At 30.3% G+C, this 15,016-nt stretch overlaps 1 protein-coding gene across 2 annotated transcripts in view; it reads right to left on the minus strand.

Moving 5' to 3' along the window:
• LOC127805906 (protein SRG1-like) overlaps positions 1–15,016 on the minus strand; it is a 104,813-nt gene that overhangs the window by 1,940 nt on the left and 87,857 nt on the right. The gene's annotated exons all lie outside the window — the stretch shown is intronic.

The raw sequence follows: 15,016 nt of genomic DNA on the forward strand, positions 1-15,016 counted from the left end.
CCTTTTCCTTGTCGAACCTATTGCTTGTCGTTGGGCTTAATGGCACGGGTTTAGGGCGCGGTGTCGATGAACTGCCATTACAGTAGTCGACATGCTATCGTCTTGGTCGGGAGCTGCCGTAGGTAATGCCAACATATACCAAAATTAAATATGTTTTATATCTTTTATATCGTCTTGGTCAGGATCTGGACCGTTCGTTCGATCGGATGGTGGGAAAGTGAGGAGATGAAATGAATAGTGGAATTTGAAAGAATTGAGAGCAGAAAGGAACTTACAGAAAGGGATTGAGTAGAGTTGCTTCGGCTGTGAAGGGGCTGTGGTGAAGGCGGCCATATCTGGCCATTTGGAGTAAGCTTTCTCTCTTGTCGGAGAATATAAAAGATGAACGTGTGGCAAGACACATTCACAAAAATGATCCACTAATTCTACTATGATTCACAAATGAATCTTATTATTCCACAGTTCCATCAAGTTTTTGAGGGTTAAGAAATAAATTTAAATACGAAATACCTAATTCATAATTGGAAAGAGAACTCAGTTGGTGAGTGTGTGAATAATTTGAGTCACTTGTTCTCATTTGTTACCTTTACAAGCTTCTAAATAACATAGTTGCCACACATGTCAATCATCGATTTAGATGAATAGTTCATTATGTTCGACAAACCCAACTCGTTTTCTTCCTAGTTCTGGCAATCAAATTTGTCTTGCAATCCAACAATCAAATGGATTGCCAGAAATATATAAGAAGAAATCGAGTTGGTGTTATCGAAAATAATGAACCTTTTACCTAAATCGAAGATGGACATGAGCGGTAACTATGTTATTTAGAACATTTTAAAGGTAGCAAATGATGAACAAATGACTCAAATTATTTACACGCTGACCAAATTCCCAATTGAATGAACTAGGTATTATCTACATTTAAATTCATTTTGTAACCTAGAAAAACCTAATGGATTAGTGGAAGAAAATTCATTTGTGAACGATAGTAAAATTTGTAGATCGACATACGTGAGGTATGTTGGAAAACAAATTTGATTTTTGAAAAACAAAAAGAAATCAAGTGGTGCTATTTGAGATCATGAATTATTCATCTGAATGGATGATTGATATTTATGGGAATTATATGATGGAAGAAAATGGCAAGAAACCCATAGTCCCATCACCACAGCCATGGTTGCTAAAGGAAGAGAAAAAACAATAAGAAATTAAGTTGGTGTTGTTAGAGATAATAAACTATTTACAAGATCCGGTGATTGATGTGTGGAAATTATGGTCGGACAGGAAAATGAAGGAAACCTACCATCCCAACGCTACTGCCATGGCTGCCAAAGAAGAAGAAAGAGAGATCAAGAAGAAATCAAGTTGGTGCTACTAGAGATAATAAATTATTTACTCGATCAAATTATTGATATATGTGAAAATTATGATCGGGGAGAAAAAAGAAAGAAATTCACCGTCACATCGCCACTCCCATGGCTGCCTAAGAAGAAGAGAAAACAAGAAGGAATTGAGTTGGTGCTATTAGAGATCATGAACTATTTACCAGATCTGATGATTAATATTTGTGGAAATTATGATCGTGGAGAAAAAAGAAAGAAATCCATCGTCTTGTCGCCACCGCCATGGCTGCCAAAAAAAGAAGGAGAACAAGACAAAATCAAGTTGCTACTACTTGAGATAATGAACTATTTATCTAATTTGATGATCGATATATGTGAGAATTACAATCTGAGAGAAAAAAAGAAAAAAATCAACCATCTGGTCACCACCGCAATGGCTGTCAAAGAAGAAGAGAAAGCAAGAAGAAATCGAGTTAGATCTATTAGACATAATGAATTATTTACTTGATCTGATGATCGATGTGTGTGGAAACTATGATCAGGAAGAAAAAGGAAGGAAACCCATAGTTTTGTCATCACTGTCAAAGAAAGAGAGAAAACAAGAAGAAGTCGAGTTAGTGCTATTAGAGATCATGAACTAGTTATGAGATCTAATGATCGATACACATAAAGATCATGATTTGGGACAAAAAGGGGCTTTGAGATCATGATTTGGGAGGAAGAGGAAGGAAACCCACCGCCCCAGCACCACCGCCTTGGTTGCCAAAGAAGGAGAGAAGTTTCGTGAGGAAAGAAAGGAAATGAGAAAGAGATATATAAAATTGAAGAGTACCATTTGTCTTTTAAGCTAACCTCAAGAGTACCCGAGCGTTACTTATTGACATGGTTCAAACCTTGGATCAAGTAAAAGTTTTTTTTTCCTCTCCAACCCTAGTTGAACTACCCATTAGGGTTAATATAAAAATACTTTTATTATAAATCAATTTTATGAAAAAAAAATTATATTTACTCTAATCATCTCAAAAAAGCTTTTAAATACATAAATTAAAATTAAGTACATAAATTTTGGTTTGTTACACCCCATTATTTAAATAATTGGTTTGTTACATTCCAAGCTCATTAAGTACATAAATATTGGTTTAATTAGATTTAAATCACCTTATGAAAAAAGTTATAAATTAAAATTATAAAAATAATCTCTCCACAACATGACATAAGAGTAAATGCTACAAAACAATCTTCTGATAACTCTCATAAAACAAAGGGTATTCTACATTAAAACATGCCGTACGTTCACATGGTAAAGTAGATTCATTCGAAGAAAAGAAGTGAAGGCATCCGCCATCAACCATCTAAACCGGATAGATTGAGGTGTAAATTGCCAATTACAATGGTTTAAAACCCGAAGAGTAAATGGAGCCAGGTGTTTGATATAATCATCGAGCTTAACCACTTGAGCTTCTCAAGCAACTAACCATTAGGAGGATTGATCTATTATATCACTATGAGTTATGGTCCTTTTTGAAGCTTACATTTACTTTTTCTTTTTTATTTTGCAACTTGCTTAATTATATTGTCAATCTCATCTTAATTATATTAATTGCATAAAATGGAAAAATAGGGGTTCATATCTTATTATTTAAGCTCAAAGGTAGAATGATATAATTTTGATGATAATAAAAATTCTTTTATTAAAATAAAATTAAAGAATTTCAATCAGCTTAATGTGAAGAAGAAATGAAAATCATGGCTAAATAACTTAAGTCAACTGATATTTAACTTTAAATTGACTAAAGTAAGGCAGTAAGTAGGTGTTTGATTTTGCATTAAGTCGATTGAAGTTAACCAAAATTTTGGTCTATGATCTTAGGTCGGCCAAGATTCAACATAAGTTGTGCAGCACAATTACTCTTGATTGCATCAATTGTTGTTTCCGATCATTGCCACTATTCCCATGCCTTTTTCGATTATCGCGATCAATTGTCGGTCTTCTCTTATCGACGACACTTCTTGCATCATCTTCTTCGATAATAGTCTTCCAAATTGGTGGTCTCTCTAATCATTTGTCTTCTTCATCAATCGCAACAGTTGATCGTTTGTTTGACTGATTCATCTTCCCCGACTGACAGCTCCTTCACCTTTTTGCCTTCCACCACTATCGACAATGGCCTCTACACCTTCCACCACCATCGACGCCTTTTTACCATCAATGCTATCGGCCATAGCCACTGACTAGTTCATTTTTGTCATTCTTTTTTTTTTATTTATGTATATATACAAGTCCCACATATATTATTATTTTATAACAGATGACATGTCAAGTCAACTTGAATACTCTCTCTAAATCGAATTTACATTACACCTAATTGAGTCAATTTGAACATAATTTTCAAGATTAAAAAAAATTGAATCAAACTACAAATTGGTAAAAAAAATTAGATTTTTTTCATAAATTACCCTATTTCTAACAAATTTTTTCAAAATTTTATTGTCATCATCTCGTAAAAGACTCAATTTTTATCACTCGTCTCTGCTCGTTGCTTCTTCATCTCTTCTCTCGCACGAAAACTGTCGAAACCAAACACAAACACGGCCGCAATTGATCACTGACAGTTTTCTGGTTTCTCTTCTTCAACCCAACAATTGCGCAAACCAATGCAAGAATAGAATGGCCAAATTCACATTCCGAGCTGATCTCATCTTCTACTGTCTTTCACAGGACCCACCTTCTAAAAGCTCAAATTTCAACTCTTTGCTCAAACGTCGTTGCTTACCCGCATTCCCTTCAATTTCACGTCTGAAATTCGTGGTTTCTAGCAGCATCAAAAAGAAGGAGAATGTTGCAGAAAGGGATCGAGATGCCAGGCCAGTTGTTCCCCGGCTGCAGGTCAGTGAATTGGAGAAATCCAAGGGTCGACTGGGAATTGGAACTACCTCTAGTGAAGTGGGTTCTAATTGGACTTGGCCCCCATGGAAGAATCTTCCTGAAAGATAACACCCATTGGCACGGTTGGAATGTGATACCCAACGAGTTCAAGGCGATAATGGTAAGATCGAGCAAGTATAAAACTATTATAGATTTAGGCCCGGGATTGATAGATTTAAAAGTTCAAACCCATTTATAGGAAGCCCGATAAGAAGATGGCTCACGTAAATTTATCTGATTTTTTTAGAAAAATGAGCTTGACTCAATTGCTCAAAACAAGAACTAAACCCAACCCATTTTACTTGATGCCTTATCTGAAGCCCATTAGACAACCCATTATTCTCCTTACATATGTCTAACCCATTAGAAAGCCCATCTCTCATCTCTGTAAGTCCATTACTCATTTGATTTAGTTGTTTTGATAGTGCTGGAGACTTGGTCGTTGCATTACTCATTTGAAACTTGGTTTAGACTGGTATGCATCTCTCCCTCAAGTCAAAACAGCCTGCCATACAGTATGTATATACAGTATATATATTACTTCCAGATCCTTGATACGATTAATTGTATTAAATAATGATATCTTTATACAATTTTTATGAAAATGGTTTCATATTAACAGTTTAGAAAATTATTGGGTCATTTTAGTTAGCATTCTCCTCCCCCCTTAATTAGGCTTATTAATTTCTTCCCATAAATTAGGCTTATTTGGTATGGAATCCATTGCTACTTTAAAAAATACAAAAAAAAAAGAATTCTATCAATATAGATGTTCAAGTTAGCCTAATTCTAATATATATCTAACAGTGAAATTGGGAACATATAAAAGAGAAATTAGAAATATTAATTAGACATATTTGACACCCCCTATTAGCACATTAGTATAAAAATCTTTGGCCGGCAAGCATAGTATCACTATTAGTATATTAGTAATTTGTTAAGGATGGTTTAGATGTATCACTTAATTTCATGAATTTAAAAATCAATCAATTTTAAATTGTTGGCTGTGAAACACACAACGACACCGTTTTTCTCTTAAGGACCCGGGCAGGAGGGTCAGTTGCAACCACTGCCACGTGGCAGTGGAGGGCAGCATGGCAACCGCTCAGGCGTCCTTTATCTCAATAGTGCAAATTGTCTCGTCCTTGTATAATTTGGACCGTCGATGCTGCTTTTTATCTAGTGCAATCCAAGCCTTTCAAATGCATCCTGTGACCCCTATTTATTTATTGTGCATCGGGATGTGTAATTGAGAGATAAGGGAGAGAGAGTGAGCAGACGATTAGGGCTTGAGGGGTCTTTCTCATTTTTAATTTTAGACTCTCTGGCTCCTTCTCGGTCTTCTCTCTAGTTCGAATAGGGTAAGCCTTTGATCTTTCTCTTTTATGGTTTTGAGGCGATTTTGATAGAGAACCGATTCTTGTAAATAAGAGTGATCGTGAGGCTTGTATTCGATGAGTATTGTAAACCCTATTTTTTTTATCTTCGATAGTGTAGTGAGCTCTCCTTTGCCGGAGCTCAACGTGGACGTAGCCCTTTCGGGTGAACCACGATAAATCTCTCATGTTATTTTTGCTTTCCATCACTTTATTTTGTGTTTGTTTGCTGTGTATGTTGTCTTTCCGATTTCAGGTCTGTTGAATGTTATAAAAGGTTTTTTCAGTGATTCAAAATGTGTGTATGTCTATGGGTTGCTTTCTGTTTGCGCAACATAAATTAGTGTATATTCTTAAGTTGAGGCCCTTAGATTCATGAGCAACAGTATTAAAATTGATCTAAGGACTTTTCTTTTGAGCACAAGTGAGAAATTGGCCCATCCTAAGTTAAAATTATGCGGAGATAAAGATTTTTTGTATTGTCAGAATATTAATTAAAACTTAATAAGAGTTTATCAGTTGCATTTAATTCCATCCATCCATCCATTTTATGTGTCAAAGATTTTAAGTATCTTATTCGTATATATGATGCAATTTTTTCTTTATATCAACTCAAAGGAAATATCTCCACTCCCAACAAGAGTGGCCCCTTCTCCATCCTACTTCATTCTTATTTTCTTGATGCATCTTCTCGGCCATTTAATTCAAAGCCCCATTTCTTAATTGACAATATGGTCCATGAATTACATCAAATTAAGAGAGGAAAAAGAGAAAAGAAATTTAGGTATAATGACTAGTATTTAGGTATAATCAAATGATTAGTTCAAACACAAACACCCATTTAAATGCAAATCTTTAATTTAGACCAAATTAAACAGGTGCAAAATTGTATGTGAATAGCAATAACAATCATTTGGTCACAACAATGAAAAATACTATAATGTTCCATGTTAGTTTTGATAAATGGATGGTGTTATTTTGGACCTATGAATTTGGATACTCATACTTTGATTTGTATCTTATCTCTCCCAAATGATAGATTACTATCATAAGTCTACTAGACATTATTGGATTAGCTATTACATATTAATTAATAACTAAATTAGTTTGTATTGGGACCCATGATGAGTTTATCTGCTTGCATGTACTCTAACGTATGAATTAAGTTGTAAATATTTCTATATTTCCAAGTCTTCTAGTGTTCCCAAGTCTTCACCACAATTTCCAAGTCTTTTCCTACAAGACCAAGTCAATTTGTCTCCACTTGTCTAGTTTATATTAGAATCCATGATGAGTTTATCTACTTGCATGTATTCCAACGTATGAATTAAGTTGTAAAGATTGCTATATTTCCAAGTCTTCACCACCATTTCCAAGTCTTCTCTTACAAGTCCAAGTCAATTTGTCTCCACTTGTCTCTCTATAATTAGATCAAGGGAAAAGACCACTTCATAATGCTTTAGAGTAGAGATATATAAATAGAGGTAGCATGATTCTTAAAATAAGAAAAAAAAAAAAGAGTACAAAAGCAAGTAAGGAGATATATATCTTAGTGAAAAATATGATAAGTACTACACCTCATTCTATTTGGGTATGGATGATGATGATGGTAATGTCAGTGTTGATGAATGAAATGTGTTGTCGTGGGTGTTGGGAGCAAGAGAGAATAGCTCTGTTGCATCTCAAAGCTTCCATCAACTACCCCAATGGCAACTCTTTGCCTTCTTGGGTGGATAATAAATCATCCAATTGTTGTCAATGGGAAAGGGTTGAATGTAGTAACACTTCAAGCCGAGTCATTCAACTCTCTCTTAATCGAACAAGAGATTGGGAATCTAGAAAAAATTGGTATTTCAATGCTTCTCTGTTTCTTCCCTTTAAAGAGATCAAGACTCTTGAATTAAGTGGAAATACATTAGTCGATTGGGATGAGAATGAAGGTTTGTGGATTCACATGCAATCTCTCATAAACATATCTCATGATTTTTTTCTGTTTAATTTTTCTATCTTGAATTTTAGAAAAAAAACATTTATTAATTTTACTTCTTTTATAGGTTTTGAAAGACTTTTTGAATTGATAAATTTTGAAGTTCTTGATTTGAGTTTGAGCAATTCCAATAATACTATTATTCTATAATTTGTTAGGGATTTGATAATATTTGTGGTTTTTTATTTTTATTTGTATGGTTGTTATAAGAGATGGTGTGTAAAGATCTAATTTGATATGTATAAATTGATTTGAAGTACTAGAAAAGTTTAGTTTTACTTGCCACCATTAATTAAGCGATTAACTTTCAGTTAACAGAAGAACTTTAAGATGTCAAAAAAGCTGAGGTGTGGATTATTAAATGGATGTTTTGTATAGAACTTTGGTTGAATCCAATCTTATTAGGTATAAACGTGATTAAGTTGACAAATTAGTTTATAAAAGACTGAATTAACTAAAAAAGGGAGCTAGTGATGCATGCTTACTGCCCAAGAGGGTCTACATAAAATAAAATATCAAAAATTCAAAATTGTGTAACGCAAGGCAACAACTTCTTTGATGTTGCTTGAATTTGTTCAACTGATGGCTTATATTTTGTCTTTGATTTTCTGTTTATATGAGACTGCTCTTGTTAAAATTAATAACTTTGGTATTCTTTTACTTTTTTGAGAGGAGTTATAATTAACATTTGTATTCAATAATCTCTTTTATTTTTCATATTTTTTCAATTCTTATTTTTTGAAGTTTACACAAGACTATTTGCTAATTCTATCTTTTTTACAGGTTTTGAGAAATTTTCTACGTTGACTAATCTTGAAGTTCTTGATTTAAGTTTAAACTGGATCAATAATTCTAAAATTCTAGAATTTATTGGTGGAATTACATCTTTAAAGTCTCTAAATCTTGGAAATAATAACTTGGGAAGCTCGGTTGAATTGACATGTAAGTTAAATTATATGATCATATCCTAGTTAAAGTAATTTTTTTGCAATATTAAATATTCTTTCAATGAGAAAGAGAGTTATGAGCTCTAATGCTTCTTTGTATATTGGTATTTTAATGCTTCTTTGTTCTAGGTGCATGTTAGTTAGACAACAAAAAAAAGTTATTATTTTTGCTAAAAGAGTACTACTAGTCATCCATTATGGGCCTGTATGTTCAAAAGAGTGAGACGAAAATGCAGAAACTTTAGAAAAGGCTGATAGAGTCATATATATATATATAAGGATTCAAGTTCGCCCATTGCTTAGCTAGCTTTCTCTCATATTGTACTCAAATTTATGAATATTATTTGAAAAAAATTGCTGCCAAAATTACTTGAAATGTTCCCTTCGTATATCCATTCTCATAATTAAAATTCATCTCTAAATCTTGGGTCCAACGACTTGGGTTGGGTGGCTGATTTCAATGGTAAGCTCACTTTACAATCACATGCCAAGCCTATTGGATATATCAATATAAATTGAAGGAACTTCTATTTTCTGTTATTTAGTCTAAAATTGTAAATAATAAAAATAACAAAAATATGAAAGCAAAAAATTTAGAAATAATAAATGAAGAAATTTATTAACCTTATTAGACAGGTTTAGTTTTCTTGTATGAGGTTGTTGTTATTGAAAACTAATAACTTCAATACTCTTTTGCTTTTTTGAGAGGAGTTAAATTAACATTTGTATTCAATAATATCTTTTATTTTTCATTTTTCATTTGTATTCAATAACTTCAATACTCTTTTGCTTTTTTGAGAGAAATTTGCTAATTCCATCTTTTTACTGGTTTTGAAAAACTTTCTACGTTGACCAACCTTGAAGTTCTTGATTTGAGTTATAATATGATCAATAACTCCAAAATTCTAAAATTTATTGGTGAAATTCCATCTTTAAAGTCTCTAAATCTTGGAGAAAATAGATTGGGAAGCTCGATTGATTTGACAAGTAAGTTAAATTATATGATCATATCCTAGTTAAAGTAATTTTTTTGCAATATTAAACATTCCTTCAATGAGAAAGAGAGTTATGAGTTCTAATGCTTCTTTGTATATTGGTATTTTAATGCTTCTTTGTTCTAAGTGCACGTTAGTTAAACATACAAATAAAGTTATCATTTTTTCTAGAAGAGTACTACTAGTCATCCATTATGAACTTGTATGTTCAAAAGAGCGAGATGAAAATGCAAATACTTTAGAAAAGGTCGATAGAGTCATATATAATAATTCAAGTTTGTCCATTGTTTAGCTAGCTTTCTCTCATATTGTACTCAAATTAGGAACACTATTTGAAAAGAATTGTTGCCAAAATTACGTGAAATGTTCCCTTCATATATCCATTCTCATAATTAAAATTCATCTCTAAATCTTGAGTCTAACGATTTGGGTTGGGTGGTTGATTTCAGTGGTAAGCTCACTTCATAATCACATGCCAAGCCTATTGGATATATTGATATAAATTGAAAGAACTTCTATTTTCGGTTAATTAGTCTAAAATTGTAAATAATAAAAATAACAAAAATATGAAAGCAAAAAATTTAGAAATAATAAATGAAGAAATTTATTAACCTTATTAGATAGGTTTAGTTTTACTTGTTGGTATTAATTGAATCATTAATTTTCTGTTAACGACTTAATGTGACAAAAAAATAAATAAATGAATGAGCTAATATATTTATGTTAAAATTTTAGGTGAGGGATTAAAGACCATATATGTTAATAATCCAAAAACCCCCTTATATATTAAGCCCCTAAAATTGGCTTCTCTATCTATTCTCCTTCCCCATCACATGCTTTGTAACAAGAGTGAAATTCACGCTTTAATGGACACTAATGCCAAGAACTTAAGGTAACCAAAAAAAAAAAAAAATGATTGAGGGAGAAAATATGTCAAAATTTTAGTTGAATGATCAAAAGTCACATTTTTTAAGCCTTTCTTCATAAGTTGTTGAATATTAATACTTCTTAGGTGAACTAAAAATTTTATATAGACTCTACTTAAAGTTTAGACTGATGGAATCAAAAGTCCCTTTGTTAACTCCTTTTACCCATATCCTGTAAAAAATAAATAATATGAGAAATAAACAAATTTGATTATATTGGTGTTTTTTAATAGAAAACTGAAGTGGATTATTAAATGGATCTTTTATAGCTTTGATTCAATCCATTAAGTTGACAAATTAGCTTATAACGGATTGAATTAACAAAAAAATGAAAATTTAAAATTTACATAAAATAGGATATTGAAAATTTAAAATTTAAAATAGGATATTGAAAATTCAAAGAATTTACAAAAAATTCTTTGATGTAATTGCTTTAATTTGTTTAGCTGAATGCTTTCGATGGTGTGCATATATTTTGTGCTGTTGTTACTGAAAACTAATAACTACCCTACTCTTTTGCTCTCTTGAGGGGAGTTGTAACTGACATTTGTATTTAATTATCTTTTGTATTTTTTATTATTTTTTTTATTTCTTATTCTTTGATGTCTGAATAAGATTATTTACTAATTTTATCTCTTTTACAGGTTTTAAAAAAATTTATACGTTGACCAATCTTGAAGTTCTCGATTTGAGTTTCAATTGGATTGATAATTCCGAAATTCTAGAATTTATTGGTGAAATTTCATCTTTAAAATCTCTAAATCTTAGAGGTTATAGCTTAAGCTGGGTTAATTTCACAAGTAAGTTTTTACTAGTTAAAGCAATTTTTTACAATATTAGATATTTCTTCAATGAGAAGGAGAGTTGTGAGCTCTGGTTTAATTATTAAATTAATCAAAAACTAATTGCAATGACAGAATTTAGGGAACCATTGACTTTAATAATAACATAAAAAAGTCATTTTTACTAAAAATATTAAACATGTGGTTACCCTTAATAAGTACTCCACTGTCCTCGTACTAATATTATACTACAATTCTTGGCCTATTGACTGTTAGGAAAAATTTTAAATCCCTACAATACAAACAAAAGTAAAAAAAATCAGACTAATAAAAAATTAAAAAATAAATAATATAAAGATTTTGTTGTGGAAAACTACAAGTTATTATATGTTAATATCTTCAAATTTATAAGACAAACAATTCAATAATCACCATCCTAATATTTTAATATCTTAGTCATATATACCCTTCCACAAATTTTTTTGGTTGTTGAATTGTTCTTAAACAAGTACATTAATTGGAGACAACAACGAGTTGGACTCCATTGCCAAATGATGGGCCTGACAACTATAAATTAGGAAAAGATAATCCAACTAGTATATCTTAAATTTCTTGATTTGAGTTACAATACCGTCAATAACTCTATGATTCTAAAATAAATTGCTAGAATTTCATCTTTGAAAATTCTATGCCTTCAAGAAAATGACATACAAGGATACTTTGACTGGACTAGTAAATTCACTTATATATGCAATTAAGTGTATATGTGACCAATTTTTTTTAAATTATAACCAAACAATTCCTATACATTTTTTTGTCTTTTTCTAGTATTTTTAGAAAGTTCATCTCGTGCAAAAATATACAAGAGTATAGAGAACATACGTTCATATGTAGCATTGAGTTTTGAGATAAAATATAATTTAGTTTTTGAAATAAATATAAATCTTTTGTAATACATATATAATGGGATAAATATTTTGACTTATAAATATAAAGTGATGAGTAAAATGTATATAAAATAGCTATTATTTTTACTGTATAACCATTCTGTTGGGCATATATACCTTTTTCTAGGTATTGTTGTGTGTATATGTGTGTGTACTGTGCCAAGAGAGATATTTTGTTGTATTTAACTAATATATCATGATTTTTTGGGGAAATGAGACTTTACAAATTATAATTTTTGTGCATAATAATTTTAAATTTATAAATTGTGCCTATACAAAATTTCTAAATCCGTCGCTTTCAATGCCATCATTCAAAAATATAAAAGAATCCATGCAGGTATGTGCACTTAGGGAAGATATATTTGTTTATTTGAAATTGGCATCGGTCAAAACTATATTTTTATCTTTCCTCTTAGTTGAAGATTTAAAGGTTAATTATTTTTTATACTTTAATTTCAAAATTAATAATTAACTAAACAAGTTTGAACCAGTAATCAAAATTGACGAATCTAGAAATTCTTGATTTATCTCATAATATGATAACCAACATCACATGGTCTTCTTTAAAAGGATTTTCTTCGTTAAAAATATTGAATTTGTCTTAGAACTACATGAGTGAAAGTATTTCTACTCAAGGTACATAATATTGTCTACTAGAATTTAATAAATAAAATCGTTATCATTGTATATCATGTGGCTAAAATAATGATAATGCAATTACATTCTCCAATGTGCTATGCTCCGGACCTAATGTATACTATTCCCAATTTCATTATTAATGAGCATGTAAAAAAAATACTTTTCAATTAATTTGATTTTCTACTTATATAAGGCTATTGTTATTGAAATTAATAACTTTGATACTCTTTTCCTTTTTTGAGGGGAGTTGTAGTTAATATTTATATTCAATAATCTTTTGTATTTTTCATTATTTGTTTTCATTTCTTACTCCTTGAAGTTTGGACAAAACTATTGACTAATTCTATCTCTTTTACAGATTTTAAAAAACTTTCTATGTTGACCAATCTTGAAGTTCTTGATTTGAGTTCTAACAGAATCAATAACTCCAAAATTCTAGAATTTATTGGTGGAATTTCATCTTTAAAGTCTCTAAATCTTGGAGGAAATAGCTTGGGAAGCTCGGTTGATTTGACAAGTAAGTTAAATTATATGATCATATCATAGTTTAAAGTAATTTTTTACAATATTAAATATTCTTTCAATGAGAAAGAGAGTTATGAGCTCTAATGCTTCTTTTTATATTGATATTTTAATTGTTCTTTGTTTCTTCGACGTTAATTATAACTCACAAGTTGAGTTAAGAATAGAAACTTCATGATTAATATATTTATTATCTTTCTTTTATCCTTAATTATTGAAATTTTGATAAGAATAATCACTTAATTTTTTTTCTTGGAAAAGATATTCCATGCTATTCAATCTTAAAATTCTTGATTTGAATTGGAATGCCTTCAATAACTCTATTATTCTAAAATTTATTGCTGGAATTTCATCTTTGAAGATTTTATGTCTTGGAGAAAATGATGTACAAGATCCTTTGACTGGACTAGTAAATTCACTTATATATGCCATTAAGTGTTTGCCAAACCAATTTTTTTAAATTATAACCAAGCAATTCCTGTACATTTTTTATTTTTTTCTTGTGTTTTTAAAAAGTCCAAGCATATAGAGAGCATACAATAATCTTTAGCATTAAGTTTTGAGATAAGATGTAATTTAATTTTAAAATAAATATAAATGTTTGTAATACATATATAATAGGATAAATATTCTGAGTTACGGATATAAAATGTTACCAAGTTAGTTTATTTATAACAGACTGAATTCACTGCTCAAGAGGATTTACATAAAATAAGATATTAAAAAAATTAAAATTGTGTAATGCATGGCAGCAACTTTTTTGATGTTGCTTTAATTTGTTTAGTTGGCTGCTTATATTTTGTCTTTGATTTTCTACTTGTATGAGGTTACTGTTACTGGAAACTAATAATTTCAATACTATTTTGAGGGGGAGTTGTAGTTAACATTTTAATTCAATAATCTTTTGCAATTTTCATTATTCATTTTCATTTCTTACTCCTTAAAGTTTAGATAAAACTATTTATTAATTCTATCTCTTTTACCAGTTTCAAAAAAATTTGTATGTTGACCAATTTTGAAGTTCTTGATTTGAATTTTAACAGTATCAATAACTGTAAAATTCTAAAATTTATTGGTAGAATTTCATCTTTAAAATCTTTAAATCTTAGAGATAATAGCTTGGAAAGCTCAGTTGATTTGACAAGTAAGTTAAAGTAATTTTTTGCAATATTAAATATTCCTTCAATGAGAAAGAGAGTTATGAGCTCTAATGTTTCTTTATTCTAATGCTTCTTTGTATATTTGTGTTTTAATGTTTCTTTATTCTAATGCTTCTTTGTATATTTGTGTTTTAATGTTTCTTTATTTTTTCTCTTGCACGAGACTTTTCGACATTAATTATAACTCACAAGTGGGTTGAGTTAAGAATAAAAGTTTCATGATTAATATGTTTATTATTTTTCTTTAATGCTTAATTATTGAGATTTTGAAGTTTCATCCGTAGCATTGAGTTTTGAGATAAAATATAATTTAATTTTAAAATAAATGTAAATGTTTGTAATACATATATAGTAGAATAAATATTCTAAGTTATAAATATAAAATATTGAGTAAAATGTATATAAAACAACTATTTTTTCACTATATAACCTCTCCTGGGCATATAGACCCTTTTTTTAGGTATCA

This window comes from Diospyros lotus, chromosome 7 (genome assembly GCF_014633365.1).
Source record: "Diospyros lotus cultivar Yz01 chromosome 7, ASM1463336v1, whole genome shotgun sequence".
Taxonomy (NCBI): domain Eukaryota; kingdom Viridiplantae; phylum Streptophyta; class Magnoliopsida; order Ericales; family Ebenaceae; genus Diospyros; species Diospyros lotus.